The sequence below is a fragment of the Cucumis melo genome, chromosome 12 (genome assembly GCF_025177605.1).
Source record: "Cucumis melo cultivar AY chromosome 12, USDA_Cmelo_AY_1.0, whole genome shotgun sequence".
NCBI lineage: Eukaryota > Viridiplantae > Streptophyta > Magnoliopsida > Cucurbitales > Cucurbitaceae > Cucumis > Cucumis melo.
The window spans coordinates 13,368,353-13,378,880 of record NC_066868.1 but is presented as its reverse complement, the minus strand read 5'-3'; the positions used below and the strand labels follow the sequence as shown (position 1 = coordinate 13,378,880).

The 10,528-nt window shown below is 37.3% G+C and overlaps 1 long non-coding RNA gene across 1 annotated transcript; it reads left to right on the top strand.

The window, feature by feature from the left end:
* The first annotated feature begins 1,585 nt into the window (after positions 1–1,585).
* Positions 1,586–2,849, top strand: LOC127144240 (uncharacterized). Its single transcript, XR_007815829.1, has 3 exons — positions 1,586–1,635; positions 1,738–1,786; positions 2,696–2,849. It is a non-coding gene; the product is annotated as an uncharacterized LOC127144240 (long non-coding RNA).
* The last annotated feature ends 7,679 nt before the right edge of the window (positions 2,850–10,528 follow it).

Genomic DNA, 10,528 nt, shown 5'->3' with positions numbered 1-10,528 from the left:
GGCAGAAGAGTTATGCAGATGTGAGGCGGAAGGACCTTGAGTTTGAGGTAGGGGATAAGGTGTTCTTAAAGGTAGCACCTATGAGAGGTGTCTTGCGTTTCGAAAGGAGGGGAAAGCTGAGTCCCCGTTTTGTTGGGCCGTTTGAGATTCTGGAGCGGATTGGCCCTGTAGCTTATTGCTTGGCGTTGCCACCATCACTCTCGACAGTTCATGATGTTTTCCATGTCTCCATGTTGAGGAAGTACGTGCCAGATCCATCCCATGTAGTGGATTACGAGCCACTGGAAATTGATGAAAACTTGAGCTATACCGAACAACCCGTTGAGGTACTGGCTAGAGAGGTGAAAACGTTGAGGAATAAAGAAATCCCTCTGGTTAAAGTCTTGTGGCGGAATCACCGGATAGAAGAGGCTACGTGGGAGCGAGAAGATGACATGAGGTCCCGTTATCCCGAACTGTTCGAGGGGTAAAACTTTTGAGGACGAAAGTTCCCTAAGGAGGGAAGAATGTAACGCCCCGAAGCTCGAGGTAAAAATTTTCGCATTTTAAGTGAATTTTAATAATATAATATTAATTATATTATTAGTATTGGGTATTATTGTCATTTCAATTTTAATGTTAATATTTTTCCTTTTACTATTTACTTAATATAAATATTAATATTATTATTTAATATTATTATAACTAATTAGTATTAATGTTTTATTATAAATTATTATTATTATTATCATTTTTATTTAATATATATTATTATTTATTTTAAATTATTTAATATTAATATTTTAATATTAATTATATTTACTTTGTTTTAATATATATATATATATATATATATATATATTTTAAAAAAAAAAGAAAAGAAACCCTACTGCCGCGCGCGAGCCCCCCCATCCACCTTCTTCTTCTTCGTCTTCTCCCTTCCTCGCCCGACGCCGCCGCTCCCATCCGTTTCTCCTTCTTCTTCATCTCTTCTCCTTCCGACCGCAGCGCCACCACCATCCTCCTTAATCTTCTCCTTCGTTTCCGACAGCGTCAGCACCGCCTCCATCTCCGATCTCCTTCGGTCTTAAGCAGCTACGGGTCCACCGGCCGTCTCTGTCTCTACCACCAGCAGCACCTCCTTCCTCGTGCGTCGTCAGCGAATCGCCGCGCCATCGCTCGCCGGGGGAAAATCGATCACCGTGGCTGCCGTTTTCATCCAACCCGACCCGGTTCCAAGCTGACCCGACCCAAAACCCGCTTCCAGTCCGAGCCACACACAAATCCGGGTAAGCCGAGCTGAGTAAGCCGAGCCGCGAGCCGAGTGAGCCGAGCCGCGAGCTGAGTGAGCCGAGCCGCGAGCCGAGTTGAGCCAAGGCCAAGCCGAGCCGAGCCGAGGTGGAGCCGAGCCGAGCCGAGCCGAACGCTTTCAAGCCGAGCCGAGCTCCTTGTTTCACCAAGCCACCTAAGCCTTCCTTCCTCCGCTCCGGGTCACGGTGAGTCTTCGGTAAGGATTGTTTTCGATGAATTCCCTAATGTTGCTACATCCGATTAGAGTTTGAATATTGGAATAAGATATGGCCCTACTTTTCTCCTTTGAAGGTAGTACAGAGTTGACGCTTGAGTTCTCGGGTCTCGCAGTAGGCTTGTTTGGAGGTAGTTTTCCTTTCCTTGGGTAAGTCAACGGATGTCGCTTCTGACCTTCTTTAAAACGACTTCTACTAAAGTCATCAACTAAAACCTTCGTGTTTCGTTTAGGTGGATCTGTTGAGCGTGGATTCGATCGAGGGGCATAACCGAGTATCAGGTAAGGGTTTTCCTACTACTGGACCCCGAATCCAGGCTGAAAACGTAGTAATCCACAGGGGATTACACGTTAGTGACTGTACTGAATAAATGTATGCGTGTTGACTGTTAAGCACTGTTATTATATTTTGTCTGATGTAAAGATACTTGGACTGCTAATTGTAGATTGAGATTTTATGTTGATGGACCTTGAAGTTACGGTTCAGTATGTAGTAAAGCATTGGTCTGGATGTTGATCATGGAGTTCGGACGGGGAAGGACAGTGAGTCCGGTTTTGGTTGGTTAGTTGATTGGGTCTAGGGTTTGCCCTAATGGTGTGCGAATTGGTGATGCGTATAGCAACTGAGGGCGTAGTTGTTTAAACCTATACTATCTGACTGACAAAGTCTATGGCGGAACCGTAATATGAATGCCGTTGGGGTATGACTGATGTAGACGGTTTAGTATGGACTGAGGGGTAACGGTTAGCTTCATCTATGGGGTAGTGTGCCTTACGGATAGGTGCATCCTTCGGGAGCACTAGACTGATAGGTGCATCCTTCGGGAGCACTAGACTGATGTGTGCATCCTTCGGGAGCACTAGACTGATACGTGCATCCTTCGGGAGCACCAGACTGATCTGTGCATCCTTCGGGAGCACTAGACTGATATGTGCATCCTTCGGGAGCACTAGACTGATATGTGCATCCTTCGGGAGCACTAGACTGATGTGTGCATCCTTCGGGAGCACTCGACTGATATGTGCATCCTTCGGGAGCACTAGACTGATATGTGCGTTCTACGGAACCACTAGACTGTTATGTAGGGCACCCCCGAATAGGAAGTAAACTGTTGTCCCCTAACGGGCCCAGTAGTGGGTCCCTTACTGGGTATGTTTATACTCACCCTTTTCTCTTCTTTAACTTTTCAGGTAAGGGCACAGCGAGGGGCAGACCGACGAGAGGCAGGAAGGACGCGTGAAGGCCATATGGACGCGTCTGGTTTTCTTATCGCTTCCGCTATGTATTTTGTCAGAATATTTTGACTTGTGATTTTGAACTGGTGACTTGAGTTTTTATTTGTGACTTTTTGATTGATTTAAAATAGGGCCCGAAACTGTCTTTTTGTAAGGTTTCTAATGCTTTAATGAATCGTAACTGGTCCGTTTTAAATTTTATGTTGAATGGTCGAGTTTTGGTATTTGGTAGTGACCTCAGCTTAGTCCGGAAAGTTGGGTCGTTACAATCCCTCTAAAAGTTTTGTGAATAATTGATGAAGATATGGTTTGCGGTGGAGAGAAAACAAAGCACATATTGGCACCAAATTCTTTCTCATCTCCTTCTCTCCCTCTTTCTTTACTCTCTTTTTTTAATTAAATTTTTTTTCTTTCTTTTTTTTTTTTTTACATAAATACACAATTCTACCTTTGTTTTCTTTTTCCTTTATTTTATTTATTTATTCTTTTTTTTGACAAAAAAAATTTCAAATTGATTAACACAATTTGAACCAAAAGCTTTGCTATTTTCTTCTTCAACAACTTAAACTAAACTTCCTAAAATATGTCAATAGCAAAAAATCCAAGGAAAATCTTGGGTTTACAAATCATGCTTGGAGACTAATGTAAGTTGTATTCTCTTATCTTTATAAATTTGTAGCAAAAGTTACACTTTGGTACTTTATCCTGTGTTCTAACTTGTTTATTTTACCTAAAAGGCTGCGATAACTTGTATTTCTATAAGTTATCACACCCCAAATTTAAAACATTGCTTGTCCTCAAGCATATCTCCATACCAATGCTTGTTCTTAAGCAAAACTCCACACTTAAGACTTACCTTCCTCTTTGTATCCATTAAACTTCTCATAGTGCAACCTAATTCTTATTTGCTAATCAGCTCCACTCTCGTCGTGTACTCTCTACTACGAAAATATTTCTAGGCTCAAAAGGCGATAAACTTAAGTCTCAAAATATCTTTGTTCATACCCTAAAAAATCTTACTTTCAATTTGTAAAAATGGCTGGAATTTTCGAAAGATTTTGAGTCCCTTTTGGCAAAGAGACTTGTACTTATTTATTTGGGACTTGGCATTGAGTGGAAAATCATAGGTACTCTATGAGTTCGTTCATCTTTTCGACTACAACTTTTATCACCACTTTATATTTACTCTCCTGTTTTGAAAGTTTGCTTTTTATTTTTGGTGAGAAACGACAACATTGGAGTTTTTATTTTAATTGAAAATAAAAGAATAAATGAAGTTTTGAAATTTACTCTATTTCTTGCTTTTTTTTAACTTTTGTTGAAATGCCTTGATAGGATCTTTCAAAAGGTTTCAAAAGTTTTAGCTTGGACCTTGCACACCCCCAAATTTAGAATGCAGTAAGGTCCTCATGGCTGAAAAGTAAATGATAAGGTTTATCGCATAAAAATCTTATGAAATAGGTTTAAGGTAAAACTTGCTCGTTTAGTGAACTCTCTATAAATATTTCTTAAGTAAGTTTTCTTAACAAATTGGCTTCCTAAGTGACAAATAATACTTAGCTTGCCCAATTATATCATTGAAGTTATCCTTGTGTGGCAAAGAAAATTTAAAGTGCTTAAACTCAGAGAGCAAAAACTTGCCACAAGGAAAGTGGAATGCGGAATAAATGCATAAAAAAATATGTACTTGAATTGGAAAAGATAGTACTAAGAGAATAAAATTTACATAAGTACAAAATTAAATTAATTTACAAAAGATAACACCCCTAAACTTAAATGCGGTTCAAAAGGTTACTGCGGTACCTGGTTCAACATCAAATTTGGTGAGGGGTTCCTCAAGTTTAGATGGTGATGAAAATCATGGTGTTCCACTTGTTCTAGAAGGACCAATTACAAGATCTAAGGCATCAAAGATTCAACAATCATTCATTCTTCAGGTACAAGAATGGATAGGGTCGATTTATCCTCAATTTTACGTGCTATATACTAATACAAGAGATGAAGGAAAATTTGGAGTTTTGAAGGTCAATGTTTTTTCGATTGAAGTTGACTATGGGGTAGACATTAAGCTTCCATGAACCTAACACTATGAAGACCTCATGATTTAGTTAATATCACATTTTTATTGAATTTTCATTTGTTTTAATTTGACAAGTTAAGGTAACTACCATTAATAGCTTAGTATTAAAGATGGTGGTTGGAAATTAGTTGATGGAAGTTAGAAAGCTTAGTTAATGTTTTATTTTGACTTTTTTGTATTTTCATTAATTAGGATTAAATCTCTACAAGGCTATATAATACCTTTATCCTTCCATTTGTAAGAACAAGACTTGATGAATGCAATTTGATATCTCATTTTTAAGACTTTTCCCTTAATTTGCAATTCTTGTGATAGAATGCATGTGGGCAATTCAATCTAACCTTAATCAAGTTTGATTGTGGAGTGACTCAATTTAGAACAAGATTTCTAAATCTTGCTTCTAGATCTTTGATCTAAGAGGTAATCTAATCCTAACATTCTCTTGGTTGATCTAAATTAGTATAAGGAGGTGTTAGTTTCTTATTTCAAAGGTTCTTGCTACGTTAATAGCTTTGATCTTTGGATTGAGGATTAGGATTGACTTATCAGGTGGATAGATAGGTGCGAGCACAAGGATAACAATGGCCACGTGGGTGTAGTTCATGAGGGCCCTACATTGCCTATTTGTCCGTAGAGATGCTCGCTTGATCATTGTGCTCAACCCCTTATTTTACATTTTAAGCACTATAATGTCAGCCTCTATTTTGTCAAGTTGAGTTTGATGACGAAGATCTTTATTATCAATCATGAGTTCTAAGTCTTGAAGCTATTTCTAACTTCTCAATTGATTTTCTTACAACTTAGCTTGGCATTGGAAAATATCTTCAAATCCACTCGCATTAGTTTTCCAAAATTGTTCTATCTGAATTTGAAGTATTCGTCGTCTTCAACGTCACTTTCTTTTGCCGCAGCTAGTTCTTTGCTCTTTTGGTTAGGTGGCGAAGAAGGGCATGTCTCGCTTGCTAACTCAGAGGCAATTCTTTTACCTCTGAGGAGTGATTCATCAATAGCCTTCTCCAAGACTTCTTTAAAGTAAATGTGTATTTATTCAACAATCCATTGTAGGTGACCTCCTTATCTTATTTCCAAGATCGCCCTAATAATATATCACTCGCATGCATTTTTACTATATCACAAAGGACTTCATCTTTATATATTTCCAAGGTAAAAGAAATAAAACTTAGGAGTTTACCTTAAATTCATCTTTGTTTGTCAATCATTGGAGCTTGTATGGTTGCGGATGTGGACAAGTAGTAAGTTGGAGTCTTTTTACAAGAAAAGTACTTATCACATTGGTGCAACTTCCAATATCAATTACCAATTTACATGGAGTTCCTTCAATCAAGCATCTTGTGCAAAACAAGTTCTCCCTTTAAACTTTGACCTTTTCTTCCTTGGTTTGTCCATTAAGTACTCGTCTTGCAACTATGGATATGAAGCTACCTTCTTCAATACACTCATCGTCATGTACATTAGATTCTTCCTTAAGTTGTACATCATGCTCATCACATTCATTTTCCAATCAATTATCCCATTTCTTATCTCCATGACTTTTTTATTGACATAATCTTTGCTCATATGTCCAAACACTTTGCATTTCCAACATTAAATGGAACTAGACTTCTCCTTTACCTTCTTTGAAGCTTCATTCTTTTTAGTGTTGGAGCTCTATCTCTGTAGTTGTGTAATTTTTTTTAGCTTCATTTAAGGTTTGCTTGCGTAGTTCAATGGGTGGATCGCCTTATCTTTCTTTTGACCCAACATCAGTGGCGTCGCACATCAGTTCAAAAGGTTGCAACCAATGAGGAGTGATGAGAATAGGAGTTGAGGTCAACACATCTTTAAGTGTTTGGAATGCTCGATGGCACTTATCATAAAAATGTAGGGTTGGTTGGTGCTCAAAATGTTGCCCAGCGGCTTGGCGATTTGTGAGAATCCTTTGATAAATCTTCTATATAATTCCATATGGCCTAAAAAGCTTTGCAACAGTTTAATATATGAAGGCGGTGGCAATTTGTTCACCACATCAATCCTCGTAGGGTCTACTTCTAAGCCCGCATGGGAGATCTTGTGCCCAAGCACAGTTCCCTCATTACCATGAAGTGATATTTCTTCTAGTTCAATATGAGTCGTGTCTCTTTACATCTCTTTAACATTGCTTCTAGGTTATTTAGACATTCAATGAAGGAATCCTTAAAGACTAAGAATTCATCCATAAAAATCTCAACTGATCTCTTTAGGAAGTTCGAGAATATCATCATCATGCACCTTTAAAATGTCTCTGGCAAACCTAAATGGCATGCGAGAAAAGGTAAACGTGACATAAGGACATGTAAATGTGGTCTTATGCTACTCTTTCGGTGCAATTGTGATCTAGTTATAACTAGAGTAGCCATCCAGAAAGTAGTAGTACTTCTTTCTAGCAAACATATACAACATTTGATTAAATAAAGGTAGGAGAAGTGGTCTTTCTTTGTCACTGCATTTAGCATGTGGTAATCTATACACGTCCTCCACCCCGTGATTGTTAACGTTGGAATCAATTCATTGTCTTCATTAGTAATGATAGGCATCCCACCTTTCTTGGGCGCACATTGAACTGGGCTGACCCATTCACTATCAGCAATTGGGTAGATTACCTCTACGTCCAGCCACTTGATAATTTCTCTCTTTACGACTTCTTTCATCACAGGGTTTAATCACCTTTGATATTGAATGGTACCTGCGTGTGCCTTCTTCAAACCTATCTTTATGCATGCAATAGGATGGACTTATACCTTGAATGTCCGCCAAGGTCCATCTTATCGTCTTCTTGTGGTGTTTTAGCATATTCAATAATGTCTACTCTTCTACAACATTATGTTGGGTAGAGATGATGATGAGTAGAGTATCATTCACCTCCAAGTATGCATATTTTAGGTGGGTTAACCCAAGAAAAAGTCTCAAAAGATTAACTTAGCCCATGAAGATTGATGAAATTCTTGAAAAAATGTTGAGGAAAGAATCCATTTATTTAACAAAAGTAGTCTTTATTGATAGAGTTCCAAGAATTTTCCATAAGAATTGAATGAGAAAGAGAGTTTCTTTTTTTACATGGAATTTCTTATCTATCTCCCAAAAAATATGAAGGATTTTATAGAAGAGAAAATGAGAGAAAAAAGTGGAATTAGTTTTAAAAACTGCCATTTTGCAGTTAATTTTGGGGAAAATGATGAACTGGGTCACAAATGGTTTTGGATCGGGTCTTGGGTTGGCACAATTGAAGAAAAAAAAAAGAATTGCAGCGGCTAAGATTCGAACTCACGACGGGGGAGAGGCGCGCGCGGATGAGGGAGCGACACGTGGCGGACGCGTGTGTCTCAAACCTGTTCGCGGATCGGGTTGCGGGGTCGGATATCGAGTCGTGCAGAAAATGAAAGAAAAAATAGAGGTGTGTCTGAGGTTCGAATTCGTGACTTCGCGACGGACGCGTGGCGTGATCTGGTGATGCCACGTGACGCGATCTGGTTCGTCCAATTTCCTGATTTTGCCCTTGAACTTGTTTTTGACCGTTCTTCTTTGTTATAACTCCGATTTAAGTGATTTTAGTGGCGTTGGACTCGTATCGGGGTGAAGTTTCATATTCTATATAAAAATGAAATTTTAGTTAGTAAATGGATAAAGGTTGGGAAAAGTTAGTTTAATAATGTTAGGTCTAAAATAGCCGTAACAAAATACCCTCAACTTAAGACTTCTTCGTCCCGAGCAAGAAAATTAAAAATGTGTTAATATTCAGTCATTCATCATGCAAGGGATTCACAAATTATTTTGCTAGAATTGAACTCAAAAAATCATGCAAAAATTTTGATGATGTTTACAAACAAATATTCAAACGATGTTACTCATGCCTTAACAATTCAACAAAGTAATTTTTTATTATCAATTAAATATTCAAGAGAAGCAAGTAGTCAGTTTGAGGTTGATTTTTAATAAAGTTCATTTATTGAAATCATGTTTAGATAAAACATCTAAGTTTTGCAATTTCGACTCACTAGACATGCTTCGAAAGAATTAAAAAATGCCCTAGGCTTGTTTTCCCTCTACTCTGAAGCGGGAAGGATCCCTCCTTAAACTCGGCCCTCAGACAAAACATTGAAACTAGCTAGAAAAATTCTAAGATAGAATTGTACAGTTTTTATTAAGACAAAGGATAGGCTTTTTCCTTAGGGAGTCGTACCTCACTAACATCAGGTAATCCTAACTGATCACGAAAAAAATCCTAACGTTCGACTTAATCGTACTTTTTTTTTATAGAAGTATTTTGCTAAAAGTATGCATTTTGCTACTTTTTTTTTTGGGATTCTATTTTTTGTAGCAAGCTTTTTGCTTAGCTCCGACTTGGCTAACTCTAATCTTGGATTTAATCTATTAGGTTCTATGATTGACCGTTCTTTTGAGGTGACAACAAGCAAATTTAAGCATTCTATCATTTTCTAAAAAGTTCTAGGTTCGTCATGGCTCGACAAAGGGGTTATTTCTAATTCATGAGTCAAAGGGATGAAAATTTTAAAAATTAACCTTAATTTCATAAATGGTTCTTTATCTTATTTAAAATCAAAGCAAAAATTGCTAAGAGAGGTGTATCATAGGCAATCATAATTAGAAACTTTGCAAAATTGTTAACATCCATGCATTTTCTTTTGCAAGCATTCATTCAAGCAAAAAACATTCATTTCATTCATGCCTTTAGAATAATACTAAAAAAATTTTGGTCAATTTTAATCTACTCAAGTCATGCAAATGCTTAAAAGAAAAAAAATTAGCAACCTAGTTTAACAACTAGTTACCCACCCCCAACTTAAAAACTTTATTTTGTCCTCAAACCATATTTATGTAAAAAATGTACGAAAATACCGAGGAACAGAAAACTCCCCTGGATTTGAGGACTTTGATTTTAAAGCTTGCTTCAAAGCGAAGTGTTGCTTCCTTTTATGATTCTTTGATTTCATCAAGTAAAGTTGCGCAACATATTAAAAAAGGGATTTCTCTCAATTTTATTCAATGCGAAACTAATCTAGGAAAAATTAAAAAGATGGAAATTAAAGAAAAGTAAAGACAAAAAGCGATAAAATTTTTGACGCCTGGCTGCTTTGGCTTTATGTGTAGAGAGGGAGAGAAAGTGTTTCTATAGAACATTGTTGTACGAATCTTCATGGAATATTTTCAGTCTATGCCCATTTACTTTGAAAATTTTTCCTGTGTCAAGACTTTTTATGGAAACTACACTAAAGTAGAGAAATCAATCACAACAAAAGGACCAAACCATTTAGATTTTAAATTTTCGGGCATGAGTTTAATAGAAGAATTATATAAAAGAACTTTTTGCCCTATTTCAAATTCTTTTCTTAAGATTTTTTTATCATGCAAAAGTTTAGTCTTTTCTTTGTAAATCCTAAATTTTTCATATGCTTCTAATCTTAATTCTTCTAATTCTAGCAAATTTAAGAATCTTTTCTCACCTGCTTCTAAGAGAGATAAATTGCATTGCCTAATAGCCCAATATGCTTTATGTTCTATTTCTACAGGGAGATGACAAGGCTTACCGTACACAAGCTTGAACGGAGATGTGCCAATTGGAGTTTTATAGGCCGTTCGGTATGCCCAAAGTGCATCGTTGAGGCGGAGGCTCCAATCCTTTCTTTTTGTGTTGATGGTTTTCTCTAGGATAT